Consider the following 16,225-nt stretch of genomic DNA (forward strand, 5'->3'; position numbering starts at 1 on the left):
TAAGCTTCCGCCCTCCCAATCTCCCTTCAAAAAAGATTAGAAGATGGTATCAGGGATGTTGCAGTACCCAAAGATGAGTGCTACTACTCCCTAATATTTCTATTTAGTAAACCCAACGTGTCATTCAGAACCATCATCAATCTGAAATCACTCAATAAATATATCACCTACCATAGATTTAATGGCTCATTTACACGTAACGATTGTCGCGCAAAATTCATTCAAACAAAAATGTGCGATAATCGTTACGTCTACACGTGAAACCATCATACACTGTTCGTTTGCTTTTCAGTTATCGCTCAATATTAGCCTGTATAAAAATCATTGCTGGGTCGCTCACACACTCGCTACGTCTAAACACTCCCCGCTCAGTGTTTCACATAGAACTGAGCTAGAAGTTAGCGAAGATCTGCATATCTAAACAGGCCGTTGAGCCGAAAGTGAAAGGACCCCATTATAGTCAATAGGGTCTGCTTGGCGCTGTTCAGTTTCGTCCTAAGATGGAGCCATTTGACCACAGAGATTCCCCTTTCCTGCTCCCAGAACGAAGCAGGAAAGTGAATCTCCCGAGGCAGATATTGAACCAGCCTTAGTCCTTTCTCAGACATCTATCATTATTTGACTCATTGGAAGCCTGACCAGCTTTAACAATTGTACTGTGTGTAACAGTTTTGACTGTTAATTACCTGCTGCATGAATTCCGTTTAATCTTAGCACATACACTACTTCTAGCAATTATCAGGAGCTTAGCTAAAGGCTCATGGGCCCAGGTGCAAAAGTTTATCTTGAGGGCCCCGCAATTTCTCTTAAACCCTTAAAGGAGATGTCCCGAGGCAGCAAGTGGGTCTATACACTTCTGTATGGCCATAATAATGCACTTTGTAATGTACATTGTGCATTAATTATGAGCCATACAGAAGTTATAAAAAGTTTTATACTTACCTGCTCCGTTGCTGGCGTCCTCGTCTCCATGGTGCCGACTAATTTTCGCCCTCCGATGGCCAAATTAGCCGCGCTTGCGCAGTCCAGGTCTTCTCCTGTTCTCTATGGGGCTCCGTGTAGCTCCGCCCCGTCACGTGCCGATTCCAGCCAATCAGGAGGCTGGAATCGGCAGTGGACCGCACAGAAGCCCTGCGGTCCACGGAGGCAGAGGATCCCGGCGGCCATCTTCACAGGTAAGTATGAAGACGCCGGACCGCCGGGATTCAGGTAAGCGCTGTGCGGGTGGTTTTTTTAACCCCTGCATCGGGGTTGTCTCGCGCCGAACGGGGGGGGGGTTTAAAAAAAAAAAAACCCGTTTCGGCGCGGGACATCTCCTTTAACACAGAGGCGTAACTTGAAGCTCCTGGACCCTAATGCAAAACCTATAACAGGGCCCCCAACTATAATGCTTTATTCATAGTACTGGGCTCCCTATATGGAGAAAAGAGGCTATATGGGCCCCACAATGCTCCTGGGCCCAGGTGCAACCGCATTCTCTATAGTTACGCCAGTGGCAATTATAGTATCTCATACCAGTGACTGAACTGTGTTTTCAGTATAAAGTGATATTTATACTGTCCTAAACATTCTGCTGCTGTATTTGTGAGAGGGGGTGGAGAAAGGAAGAAACTTTCAGACAGACTACAAGCTCTCATGAGGAGCAGATGATTGAGGATGGAGGCAAGTTCTCCCAGGAGACTGTTCTGAGCCCTCTGCTAGCTCATTATAAGCTGGAATCGAATTGTAGGCTGGGAGACAGGGTGCAGTACAGCTAGAACCTACTCTAGAGCTCATGAAAAACATACATTTGCCAGACAGGGAGGGGAAAAACTGCTGAAAAACGATGATTTTACTTACTAGTGTTCTGATTTTCCTGAACCCAAAATAGCACCAATGAAAGAGAGGGCTACACCTTACAGCTAGACAGGAAAGTTACAGCAATTTAAAAGAGAACACCCACTTCAGGCCCCATGTCCACGGGCAGATCAGATTCTGCATGCGGGAGCCCGCAGTGGAAGCCAACCTTGTCTGCGGTCGAAGACACTGCATACTTGTCCGGGTCTTCTATTTTCTGGTCTGCAGATACGTGCGGAAGCGCCGCCCAGTGTTACCTGCACAGTAGTTTTTTTTTATTTCGCGGCCCCTTCGCAATTCAATTGTGGACAGGCCGCGGATCGGACGGCTTCCATTGACTTCAACGGAAGCTGTCCGTGCGGGATCCACACTGAAATGGAGCATGCTGCAATTTGATTTCCACATCCAAAGATTTGCAAATCAAATCCACATGCTCTAACTCATTTGCGGACTCCCATGTTTCCATATGGGCGGCTTGATTAGCGGATCTTCCATATGGGTGACCTGTGCGGATTCCTCAAATCACACCTGCCTGTGGACATTTGACCTCAATGTATTCCAGGGAACAGTGGTATCTCCCAAAATTTGTATTAATTTCAATGTATTTCACGAATAAATACAGAATTCCCATAACAACCTACGAGCCAGAGGCTGAGAATACACAGGTGCTGTCATGGGTTCTGGAAAATCAAATAAAGGTAAGTGTAATTACGGATTTTTCCCATGATAGTATCAATGTGAGAGATACCAAAGGAATGAACTTTAGGGAGGACTAAAGACTGTAATCCATTTCCCTGAACGGAAAGGTCAGAGGAAAAAACCTGAGACCAACTCCTAGTGCTTTTTAAACAAAAGTAGAGTGTGATGATAAAGTAGCAGCTACAACTGCCTGGAAAGCAGCCAGAGCTCAGTGCAAGGCACTATCAACCTTGCTGTGAGAACTTACCTGCTGAAATATAAGCTATTGCAAAGGCCATCCCAATATGGCTAGCAAATAACCCCTGATAGTTATCCTACCCTATTAGGGCATCAAAATGGAACACACAAGAAATCCATCTTCCTTCATGAGGTGAGGACACTATATTCTAAACAAAACATTGCCTGAACCCTAGAATAAAGGTCCACTTCCATGATTTTGTACCAACAACGCAGGAGGGAAAGGCAAACTCCTGAACACAGTGATCGTAGCCAGGACTTGGACCAAAAACAAACCTGACACATTAAAATGTAAGAAATGCTACATACATTTGTGTCAAACATTATAGGAGTGATACCTAAAAAAATGGATTATACCTACCTGATAATCAGGTTTCCAGGAGTCTGCACGACAGCACCAATTGAGATTGCCTCCTCTTGATAGGACAGGAACACACTGAGAGGTTAAAAGCTCCCCCCCCTTCCCCACTTTCCTCAGTGGATTCTAACGAATTGCCAGGGTAGGAGCTCAACTTAAATTTTTTCCCTTAAAGGGGTTGTCCCGCGCCGAAACGGTTTTTTTTTTTTTTTTAACCCCCCTCCCCCGTTCGGCGCGAGACAACCCCGATGCAGGGGTTAAAAAAACAACCCGCACAGCGCTTACCTGAATCCCGGCGGTCCGGCGTCTTCATACTTACCTGCTGAAGATGGCCGCCGGGATCCTCTGTCTCCGTGGACCGCAGGGCTTCTGTGCGGTCCATTGCCGATTCCAGCCTCCTGATTGGCTGGAATCGGCACGTGACGGGGCGGAGCTACACGGAGTCGGCATTCTACACGAGCGGCCCCATAGAAGACTGCAGAAGACCCGGACTGCGCAAGCGCGGCTAATTTGGCCATCGGAGGGCGAAAATTAGTCGGCTCCATGGGAACGAGGACGCCAGCAACGGAGCAGGTAAGTATAAAACTTTTTATAACTTCTGTATGGCTCATAATTAATGCACAATGTACATTACAAAGTGCATTATTATGGCCATACAGAAGTGTATAGACCCACTTGCTGCCGCGGGACAACCCCTTTAACCGGGGTTTTTTAAAAAAAATAAAATTATATTATATATATGTTTTTTTATATTATATTATATAGTTTCTTTTCTATCAATTTAGGGGGGGAAGGTACGGGTGCTGTCGTGGAGACTCCTGGAAACCTGATTATCAGGCAGGTATAATCCATTTTTTCCCCCAGTCGTCTCCACGACAGCACCAATTGAGACGTACCAACTAAAGTTTTCCTAGGGTGGGATTGCTGCCGAGAGGACTTTGCGGCCAAAGGCCATGTCCTCGTCCTGCTGCACTTTTACCCTATAGTGTTTAACAAACGTGTGGGGTTTCTTCCAGACTGCGGCTTTGCATATCTGCTCGACCGAAGCTGAGCTATGTTCGGCGCATGAGGATGCTACTGCCCTTGTAGAATGGGCTTTAAGAGCTAAAGGGATTTCCTTCCCAAGGGCCTTATAGGACTCTATGATGGCCAGGCGGATCCACCTGGCTATGGAGTTTTTTGCCGCTTTGTTCCCTTTATTTGGGCCACTGAACTGGATGAACAGGTTGTCGTCCCGCCTCCAGTGGCTTGTCACATCTATGTAGCCTAGGACTGCTCTCCTAACGTCCAGGCAGCTTAGGGTTTTTTCTTCCTCGTTTTTAGGTTTACTAAAAAATGAAGGGATTATTATGTCTTGGGACCTATGAAAATGTGATACTACTTTTGGCATGAAGGCAGGGTCTATTTTAAATACTAATTTGGTGTCCGAGGTTTTCAGGAACGGGTGGCGAATGGACAAGGCCTGCAGCTCGCTAACCCGTCTTGCGGAGGTGATGGCTACTAAGAAAATGGTCTTGATAGTAAGCATTTTTTTGGGTAGTGCTTCGATCGGCTCGAATGGTACCGTTGTCATGGCCCTTAGGGCCCAATTAAGGTTCCAGTCTGGAAAAAGATTTATGGGCCTAGGCCGTAATCTAGTTGCTGCTGCTAGGAACCTGTTGACCCATCTGTTGTCTGCGAACTTTGTGTCACATATGGCGCTAAGGGCTGCGACCTGGACCTTCAGGGTGCTTGGAGAGAGGCCCATCTCTAGGCCCTCCTGCAAGAACTCTAAGATTAGAGGGATGTCTGGGATAGAATCCCCACGATCCCTTCCCTGTCTCCATGAGGAAAACCTTCCTCCAAACTTTCTGGTAGATAAGGTGGGTAGTCTTTTTTCTGCTGGACATTAACGTTTCTACTACTCTCTCTGAGAATCCCTTCTCTTTTAGTGAGGATTCCTCAAGAGCCATGCTGTTAAGTGGAGCTTGTCTAGGCTCGGATGGCTCAGTGGCCCCTGCTATAGAAGATCTGTCCAGGTAGGGAAGATGACTGGGTCCTGGCTGCTCAATGTTGCTAGAAGACCGAACCAGCTTCTTTTGGGCCAGAAGGGGGTCACCAGGATTAGTGTGCATACCGGGGTTCTGAAATGTTGTAAGACTCTGGGGATCAACGGTATAGGAGGAAAGGCGTACACCAGCCCCTCTCCCTAGTCTTGGCCTAGGGCGTCTACTGCTGTCGGGCGATCTCCTGGCCGGAGGGAGAAGAAATTGCTTACTTTGGCATTTTACCTGGTTGCGAACAGGTCCAATTGTGGGGTCCCCCACTGGTTGATCAGGATTCTGAATGCTTTCAGGGAGAGAGACCATTCTCCTGGGTCTATTTGCCTCCTGCTGAGAAAGCCCGCTTTTTGGTTTAGCGTCCCCTTCAAATGGGTTGCCGTGATCGAGAGGATCCGGCCCTCTGCCCAGTGGAAAATTTTCTGTGCAATGTTTTGCAGAGCGGGAGATCTTGTGCCCCCTTGGTGTCGTATATGGGCGACCGCGGTGATATTGTCTGACAGTATCTTTATATGCTGGTCCCGTAGCGAGTTCCCTAACTGCTGTAGGACCTGCCATACGGCCTGTAGTTCCCTGTAATTTGAGGACTGTTCTTTTGTCCTTTGAGGCCACGGGCCCTGAAAGAACTGGTTCCCCACATGCGCTCCCCATCCCCAGGCGCTTGCATCCGTTGTGATGTGAGTGGCTGGGTTTTGTAGCCAATGAACCCCTCTCCGCAGGTTCTCTGGGGATGTCCACCAACGCAGGGATGTTTTCACCATGCTTGGGATGTACATTCTTGTCCCTAGAGAGGACTGCCTTTTGTCCCACGTGGATAGGACTGAGGCTTGCAGGGCTCTGGTGTGAGCCTGGGCCCATGCCACTCCTGGAATGCATGACGTCAAGCTTCCCAGGAGAGACATGGCTTCCCAAATTGTGCATAATCGTCTCTGTAAAAAGGTTTTGACTAGCCGTCGGATTTTTTGTATTTTCTCCTCGGGTAGGCAGGAGCATTGCGATTCTGAGTCGAGCGTTATACCCAGAAACGTTTTCTGTTTGTCGGGATCTAGGCTGGATTTTTCCCAGTTTATGATCCATCCTAAGGATTGGAGAAGTTCTAGCACTTTCCCCAGGTGTTCCGTTAGGAGTTCTCTGGACTCTGCTATTATTAAAATATCATCCAGGTAGGGTATTATTAGGACCGACTTCTTCCTCAGGTAGGCGGCTACCTCTGCCATAATTTTGGTGAAGATTCTGGGTGCTGAGGAGATCCCGAAGGGCAGGCATCTGAATTGGTGGTGCTCTATTCCTTTGCCCATATCCACTGCGAACCTTAGGTATTTCCGGGACCCCTCGTGGATTGGTACGTGGAAATAAGCATCCTTTAAATCGATGGATGCCATGTAGGCTCCTTTGGGAATCAACTTTATCGTTGAGGTGATGGACTCCATCTTGAATTTTCTGTATCTGATGCAGGTGTTCAGAGGTTTCAGGTTCACTATCATCCGCTGTTTCCCGCAAGGTTTCCTTACTAGGAAGAGCCTGGAATAATGGCCCTGGGTTTCCTCGTTTTGCGGTACGGGGGATATTGCATTTAGTTGTTGCAGGTCCCCAACGCTTTGCCTTAGTAGGTGTAACTGTTGTTTGGAGCCTCCCGTGATAATGAATTTTCTTCTGGGGAGGGATACCAGCTCTATCTGGTATCCCTGCTGTAAGATCTTTGGGATCCATGGGCCTTCGGAAATCGCGGCCCCTTGATCCACAAAGCCCCCCAGCCTTGCCCCTATGGGGATGGCGTCAGGGTCTCTGCTTTGGCTCCCCCTGGTGGGGGTTAAAGAGGATGTTCCTTCCTCTGCCCCCCTTGGGGTAACTCCAGCGGCCTGTCTTGCCCTTTCCTCGGTAGGCCTCTGGCTGTTGCCTTGGGGCCCGGAAGAAGGTCTTCCCTCTCTGTGGCTTTTCTTCCGGGAATCCCTTCTTTTTGTCGGCCGCCTTCTCTAGAATCTTGTCAAGGTCCGGTCCAAACAAAAACTGGCCGTAGAACGGGAGAGCGCATAGCTTATTTTTTGAGGCTAGGTTGCCTGGCCACGATTTCAGCCATAACACTCTTCTGGCTGAGTTAGACCGGGCTGTAGCTGTCGCTGAGAGTTTGACAGTTTCGGCCGCGGCGTCCGCTAGGAAATTTGTTGCCATACGCAGGATCGGAAGGGAATTTAGGATCTGTTCCCTCGGCGTCTTATTGGATAGGTGTAGCTGTAGCTGTTCTAGCCATGCCCCCAGAGTTCGCGCCACACAAGTGGCTGCGATCCCTGGCCTAAGTATGTTTGCCGCTGCCTCCCATGATTTCTTTAGAAGGCCCTCAGCTTTGCGATCCATGGGATCTTTTAACTGTGCGGCATCCTCAAAGGGCAGGGTCGTTTTCCTGGCTACTTTGGCCACTGGGACGTCTACCTTAGGTACCTCCTCCCAGCTTGCGCAAACTTCCTCCTCGAATGGGTACCTTCTTTTTACCCCTCTAGTGGAGAAGGAGCTTGTGTGTGATTTCCTCCACTCTTTCTGGATTATTTTGGTGATATTCTTGTGGACAGGGAAGGTATGCTTGCGCCTCTCCCCTAGTCCCCCGAATATTTCATTTTGTAAGGTACGTGGTTCTCTGGGCTCTTCCATTTTTAGTGTAGCCCTGACTGACTTAATCAATTCCATTAAGTCGTCCTGATGGAATAAGTATTTTTTGTAGTCCTCCTAATCTGAGGACTCCTCGGCCGCCTGTTCCTCTTGCTCCGACCCGATAGAACTCTCGGAGTCGGAAGGCTCGTCGGGAACATACGCCCTTTTCTGGCGTTTCGCTGGCGGCGCCAGCTGTGACGTTAGGGCTGATCGAACCTCTTCTTTCACCAGCTTCCTAACGTCCTCCCGATTCCTCTTTAACTAGCCTAACCTATGCCTTGCATAGAGGTCTCTGGTACGTAGCTGGCAGTTTTATCCCGCATTCCACGCATTTTCTGAGTTTTGTTCTGGGGGGGATGTCTTTTTTAACCCCCTGACAAATAAAGCATTTTTGCGGGTAAATATGCAATTTTTCCATACACAATACACTGGATATTTGTATTGTATTTTTTGCGGGTAAATATGCAATTTTTCCATATACAATACATTGGATTTTTGCATTTTGTATTTTTTGCCGCACTGGCTACTTACGGCCGCTGAGGCTGAGGTTTCTGCTGTCTCTGGGGCTGGAGCACTCATTACTATACCGGTGCTGCAGACACCCTGCGACCTGTAGTGGTTTGTTCTGGCTTCTCTCAGGTTCCTATTTTTTTAAAATTTTCGCGCTCCTGCGCTAAGCCCCGCCCCCTCCGCTCCTGATGCAGACGCAATGACGTCATCGCGCTGGACACGTGACGCGGCGCCCTGCCCCCCGCCGTCGAAGGGCTTCCTGGAGCACCGCACTCTAACTTCTGCAGGGAGGACGAGGGGGACTGAGGCTCCCGCTTTGTACCCCCCATGGGCCGCCGCCCATGTGGCGTCCCGGGAGTCGTCTGGCTGGGAAGGGAGGACAGGCTGAACCACTGTCCTCCGATCCGCCCGTGAGTAGGCTTCCGGCTGGCTTCTCCACCAGCCCCTTTCAGAGATCCTGCCTCCTGGCAGGACAGGAAGACACTGAGGAAAGTGGGGAAGGGGGGGGGTGCTTTTAACCTCTCAGTGTGTTCCTGTCTTATTAGGAGGAGGCAATCTCAATTGGTGCTGTTGTGGAGACGACTGGGGGAAATAACACTTGCAAATGCGAATGCACCAGAATAGACCAGTATTGCAGTACTCTCCCGCATCAAGAAGATGGTAGACTGCGCATGCGCCATAACCATACAGGCATGAGGACAGATCCCAAGGCAGTCATATGGCAAGGTCATGCGATTCAAATGATAACATGGCTCAAATCACGGACAGAACATCAAAGTGGGGCAGATACAGTCTAATACAAATAGGGAACTGCACTTAAACACAGAAACTAACAAAAATAATCAAAACAAGTAGTGATAAGGTATATTAGATAAGAAAATGTAAAGCGATTTTTAAAGACAAAATTCTTTATTTAAATAGCAATATCTTAATTAAGTGCATAGTTATTTTCCATCTTTATTTAAAGAAAACACACTGTTGCTGACACATAGAAAAGAGTGACTGCTAGACGATTAAATGGATAGAAGTGGAATGACCATCACTTCTTTCTGATCGCACTGGGTGCAGACATTCTAGCAAAGCCCCCCAATCAAGATGACTAATATGGTAATGAGGATGTGCCTCTGAGACAATAGAACTGTTCACTAGACACAAGCAGGCACTAATGTTCTAATTCACTTAAGTAGGCTTTAGCTTGAGGGCACCTCCTGACCAGAGGACACTCAGACAAACATCTAGTCTAAACATTCAGAACACGTGAGACGTGACCCCCCCCCACCCCGGTAAAACTTAAACTCACCAACACAATCAATCCTGCACAGACATTGGTATATTTATTATCAACAGTAGGACTAGCAAATAACTGGTGACTCTATCATTTTCCTGTAGAATAACAATTATTAGCACACAAACCAAAAGTTCTTGTTCTTCTTTTTTTTTTTTTAGAAACAGCAAGAAAATAACTTTAAGAGTCCCAAACAATAAACACAAAAACGTCTTATGGAGTTTCTCAGAACCACGCAACCCTGGTGGGTCATGTAGGCTCCTCTGCCTCTGACTCCGTGCTAAACTCAGTGGGAGTAGGATTAGTGTTCCAGGAATGGATGCCATAGAGAAGGGCTAGAATAGGTCCATCTCCTCACCTCTGCATCCTCTTCTCTACACTCCTTTTCAGCTGTGTTCTGAGGCGGTGGGGAAATCACGGATTGCTGCCACGGTTTCATTATGGACTCTGGCATAGGAAATACACTCCGTTCAGTCCATCTAGGAGCGGCAAAATAGGGTGAATCCTTAGGGCGGTCATCTTGGGACACAAAAGAAAAATTGTCCTCTTCGTACTCCATCACCAAGGGCAATAAATGTTCTGGAATGGGCCTCCAAGTTGTCTCTAATGCGACCAGACAAATCCTATAGGTGTGGTGAACAGTCTCTTTTTCTGGTAGATTAGTACCATGTCACTTCATTCTCCCTGGTGTGCAGTAACAAACAGGTGGAGGCCATCAGTGCCTGTACTTCCCTCTTGTCCCTGAAGTACCACTGAGGTACTATTTGTATAGCGCCAACTTATTCCACAGCGCTTTTAGGTAATTTTAATTTATTAATTACCCCCCACACGAGGCCCTCTCCACTCCTCTGAGCACATTTCTGGTGGACTCCCGCTACCACCACTAGCTCCTCAGGGTGGCTCCAAACTCCCTCCCCTTCTAACTCTGCAGTGGGGAGCCCCACTTTTTTCTCACTAAAGGCGGGAACTTCTTGGCGGGCTCCTCCTCAGGGAAGTAAGATGTAGTCTGGGTGCCATGTTGTATGTCCATGTTGTACGTCTCACTACTGCATTCTTCTCTCTCTTACAAACTCCTCACTATTCTCCCCAAACCACCAATCACAAAACATTGATGGGACAGAGAGACGAACAAACTTACTTAACCCATTAAGGACCAAGCACGGCACTTGGTCCTGGGCTTTAATACGGCGCGGGATTAATGCCCCTGCTTCTGTAATCAATCAGAAGCAGGGCGAGTTGTCAGCTGTTAGTCACAGCTGATAACCTGGAGGAGGAGAGAGAAGGGGTTTTTAACCTCTTCTGCCTCCTTTTTTTAGTACCTGGCGCTCAATTAGTGCTATGTACTAAAGAGTAAAAATGGAAGTGTTTCTTCCACTTTGTGAGTCATGTGGATCCGCTGCAACAGCAGAGCTTCAGGGTCCTAGAAGACCTTGATCAGCTCTGTGACTATTGTTCCTACAGGGGGATATTTTCCCCTTAAACTGAGGCTCCTATGGATGCCCAAGCTACAGTGAAAAAATGTCAAAAATAAAAAAAAGAGACCATGTGAATGTCTCCCAGAGGCCTTTTATGATGTCATAGTAATAGAAATAATAGCATTAATAAGTAAAACAAAATACAGAATAAAATTAAAATATATACATATACAAGATAAAAATAACCCAAAGCCGACACCAACCAAAACCATCGCCGTATGCGCCCTGTAATCCAAAACCATACATATTATATATCAAAACGTCTGAAACAAAATGATGAACCCTTTCCCATACTTTATTTTGGCGTAAATATAGTAATTTTAAAAAATAACTATAAATGTTTAAAAAAAATCATTTATTTAGCGTTTTACCCGGAATAAAACTAAAAAACAGAAAAAAAGTTAGAAAAAGTTATTAAAAAATTAGCCCTATATGCAGCAAAAGTAATTTTGGTAGCTGAATAAAAAAAAAATAGGGCAGTTAAACCACTACATGGGTAAAATCCCTAAAAAATGTCTGGTCCTTAAGTTACAAAACAGTCTGGTTCTTAAGGGGTTAAAGACAAACAGACTTACAAATGATGTATAGACCCTACTCTGGGTCACTACATATATCTAATTAGTGGGTGTGCTGATAGTTGGACCCCCACTAATCATCTATTGATGAGCTATCATAAGGATAATTCAACAATATTAAAGTCACAAAAAAACCTTGAAGAATGGTAAGATAAAGAATGAAATATTTGACCATGATTGACAATGTTTCACAAAAATGTTTCTCTTTAGAGGATAGTAATGAGACATTCAAACAGTTAAGATTTAAGGAAACCTCTCTGTTGCTCTTGGGATCATTCCATCTTTTCTTAGCACGTTAGCTGTATTTCCTTATGGATTCTATTTCACCAGGAAGCTAGAAAATGTTACTATGATGTGCTTAAGAAAATGTTTGTATGTTAATCATTTGAATTTTTTTTACTTTTAATTGGGACAGGTTGTTTTGCTACTTACATACTTAAAGGGAACCTGTCATCAGCTGTAAGCACCATAAACTCAGTCATGGCGCTTACAGCTTAGGTAGCAGAGTCCAGGGAACCCTTATTTCATACTTACCTGGTCCTTCATTCCTATGGTGTCCCCAGGCAAAGTTAACATATCTACAGCAAGCATGACTCTCTTCAGAAGGGAGTGTGCGTGCATTCCCATTCATCTCAATGGAAGTGTGTGCACACAGCCTAGTGAAGAGAGTCACACAAAAATCAGGGTTAGTCCTGATTTACAGTCTGTATTATAGCCATTGTAAATCCATTACACATTGGGCATGCTAGTCCAGAGGGAGGCAAAAGAAAACAAAACATTGAGCCAATTGAGTTCATTTGGAGGAAAATATGGCACTCAGAATAATCCCTGGATCAAAGTTTGAGTTCCTACCTAACTCCAAGTCCCGGATCAACAACCCCGCTGGTCACCTAAGGTCTATATCCTGTAATATCATAGCGCTCTAAAAAGACATCTAGTCCCCTCTTAAACTCTTCTATCGATTTTGCCAACACCACGTCCTCAGGCAGAGAGTTCCACAGTCTCAATGCTCTTACAGTAAAGAACCCCCTTCTGTGTTGGTGATGAAACCTCCTTTCTTCTAGATGTAGAGGATACCCTCTTGTTACCGTCGCAGTCCTGGGTATATACAGGTCATGGGAAAGATCCTTGTATTTTCCCCTTATGTATTTATACATAGTTATATGGTCGCCATAGTTATAGGGTCACTTTTAGACCCCTTTTTGTATATTGGAACCACATTGGCAATGCGCTAATCCAGTGGTACAACCCTGGTCTCGATTTTATTCCCCTGCATCTCATGTGACATTTCCTTTTCATTTGTGAATACACTTGAGAAAAAACTATTTAATAGATTTGCATTCCCCCCCCATCGTCTTCTATGGTTTCTCCTGCATTGTTTGTTAAAGGGCCAGTACTTTTAGTGCAAATCCTGTTATGTTTATATAATTGAAGAGTAGTTTAGAGTTATTTTTGCTTTCCTTGACAATCAGTCCCTCTGCCTCCTTATCAATTTTGATATTTTCTTTACATGATTTTTTTTCCCTGCATGATTTTAGCGCTTCTTCACTGCCTTCTTGTTTTAGTAATTTGAACGTTTTTTTTTTTCATTTATTGCCCCTCTTACAGTCTTGTCGAACCACATTGGTTTCCTTCTACCTATAGTTTTTTTTATTTTTAAAGGGTATGTAATGCTCATATGAGGCTATTAGGATGTTTTTAAACTTCTCCCATTTATAGTACAGTACTTAGCTGTAGACTAATCCTATATGTCTGTATGTGGACTTAAACTACAAAGTTGAAATCTCTCAGCATTCTTTGCTTGCTTGATGTTGGTTCTGAGCTTTCTCTGATGATTTACATTTTAAAAACTTTTGAGCAAGGATTCGATAGAACACTGGTCCCCAATATAAACCCCTTACATGCTGCGATTAATATTGATCACGGCATATAGAAGGTTAACAGAGTAAGCAAGCTCCCTCTATTGCATTAGCAGCTCTGCGATGTAATCTTAGAGGGCTCATTGGTTGACATGGCAACTTGACACCAGTCAATAGTGTCTGGATCAGTCATGGATTGCAATAGGAAAAACTAAAAATAATACACTGCAGTACTTTTGCACTGCAGTGTATTTGAGCCATCATAAGATCATAGGTTCCAGTCCACTACAGGGACCTAAAAAGGTAAAAAATAAATAAAAATGGTAGAAGAAAATGTTTAAAAAAAACCTCTGTGCACTTTTCCTTTTGTTTAAGAAAAAACATTCAAGTTTATGCTGCAGCCTTTCTTAAGTCCCTGGAATGATTTCACCTCTCCTCCTCCTTTTCTTGCAGCACTGCAGGTACTCAGGACACACTAATGAGACTCCTTGAACGCAGTTCACATTAGATAGTGAAACTCCAACCACCATTTGTTTAGAGACTTTCTTCTGCCTTTCCTGATTAGGCAGCAGTACAGCAAACATTACACAAACATCGCCCTTTCACAACTGCCAGAAATCGGGAAAGTCTTTACCCAATATACACTACTAATCAAAAGATTTAGAACACCTTAATTTTTCCAGTTATATTTTACATTAATGCAGTTCAAGTCCAGCAAATAACGTGAAATGGTTCAGATGTTCAAAAATAAGTTTAAAAACATTAGAAACACAACAATAGTCTGAATTAGTGATTTTAACCAAATGGCTTTTTAGAGAACACATTAAGGACAGCTGTTCTGCAGCACAGAAAGCAACTTATGCTTTGAAATTGGATGCAAACTATTCCTCCATAGTAACATAGTAACATAGTATGTAAGGCCGAATGAAGACATTGTCCATCTAGTCCAGCCTGTCTATCCTACTGTGTTGATCCAGAGGAAGGCAAAAAACCCCAAGGCCAGAAGCCAATTAGCCCTTTTGGGGGAAAAATTCCTTCCCGACTCCCTAATGGCAATCAGACTGTTCCCTGGATCAACCCCTAATAGTTCCTACCTGCCTATATACCAGGATTGACACTTAACCTAATATTTATATCCTGTAATATCCTTCTTCTCCAGAAAGACATCAAGTCCCCTTTTAAACTCCTCTATGGATTTTGCCATCACCACTTCCTCCGGTAGAGAGTTCCACAGTCTAACTGCTCTTACAGTAAAGAACCCCTTTCTGTGTTGGTGATGAAACCTACTTTCCTCTAATCGTAGCGGATGTCCTCTTGTTACCGTCGTGGTCCTGGGTGTAAACAGATCGCGGGAGAGATCCATGTGTTGTCCCCTCATGTACTTATACATGGTTATTTGGTCGCCTCTTAACCTTCTTTTTTCTAGAGTAAATAGTCCCAATTTGGATAGCCTCTCTGGGTATTCCCGTCATTCCATGTATTAGTTTAGTTGCCCTTCTTTGAACCCCCTCAAGCACTGTGACATCTTTCCTGAGCACCGGTGTCCAGAATTGTACGCAGTATTCCATGTGAGGCCTGACAAGTGCCTTATATAATGGAAGGATAATGTTCTCGTCCTTCGCCCCTATACCTCTTTTAATGCACCCCAAGACTTTATTTGCCTTTGCAGCAGCTGACTGGCATTGGTTACTCCAGTTTAGTCTATTATCCACTAATACCCCTAGATCCTTTTCCATATCACTTTTCCCTAGTGGTACCCCATTAAGTGAATATTTGTGACATCCGTTTCTCCTGCCCATGTGCATAGTCTTACATTTTTCAACATTGAACTTCATTTGCCATTTTTCTGCCCAAGCCCCCAGCTTATCCAGGTCCGTTTGTAGCCGCACATTGTCCTCCGTTGCATTAATTATATTGTATAATTTTGTGTCATCTGCAAATATTGATATTTTGCTGTGCAGCCTCTCTATCAGGTCATTGATAAATATGTTGAACAGAGTGGGGCCTAGTACTGAACCCTGTGGCACCCCGCTAGCGACTGTGGTCCAATCAGAGTATGAGCCATTTATTACCACCCTCTGCTTTCTATCATTGAGCCAATTTTTTACCCACTTACACACGTTTTCGCCCAGTCCGAGCTGCCTCATTTTGTATATTAGCCTATTATGTGGCACGGTGTCAAAGGCTTTAGAGAAGTCCAGATATACAAGATCAATAGATTCTCCCTGGTCCAGCTTAGAGCTTACTTCATCGTAGAAACTGATCAGATTTGTCTGACATGAGCGACCCTTCATGAATCCATGCTGGTGAGGAGTTATTCCCTTAATCTCCTTGAGGTACTCATCGATGGCGTCTCTCAGAATCCCCTCGAAAATTTTTCCCGTTACTGAAGTGAGACTTACTGGCCTGTAGTTACCAGGCTCACTTTTGCTCCCTTTTTTGTAAATTGGAACCACGTTGGCAATGCGCCAGTCCAATGGTACTACTCCGGTCTTGATAGTGTCTAGAAATATTAGGTATAGCGGCCTAGCTATCTCATCACTTAGTTCCTTTAGTATCCTTGGGTGTAATCCATCTGGGCCCGGCGATTTATCAATTTTAGTTTTCTTTAGACGCTTCCACACCTCCTCCTGCGTTAGGTATGAGATGTTTTGTGAGGGGTTCGTTTTATTCCCCTGTATCTCGTGTGGCATTTCCTTTTCTTTGGTG

This window comes from Eleutherodactylus coqui, chromosome 1, assembly GCF_035609145.1.
Source record: "Eleutherodactylus coqui strain aEleCoq1 chromosome 1, aEleCoq1.hap1, whole genome shotgun sequence".
NCBI lineage: Eukaryota > Metazoa > Chordata > Amphibia > Anura > Eleutherodactylidae > Eleutherodactylus > Eleutherodactylus coqui.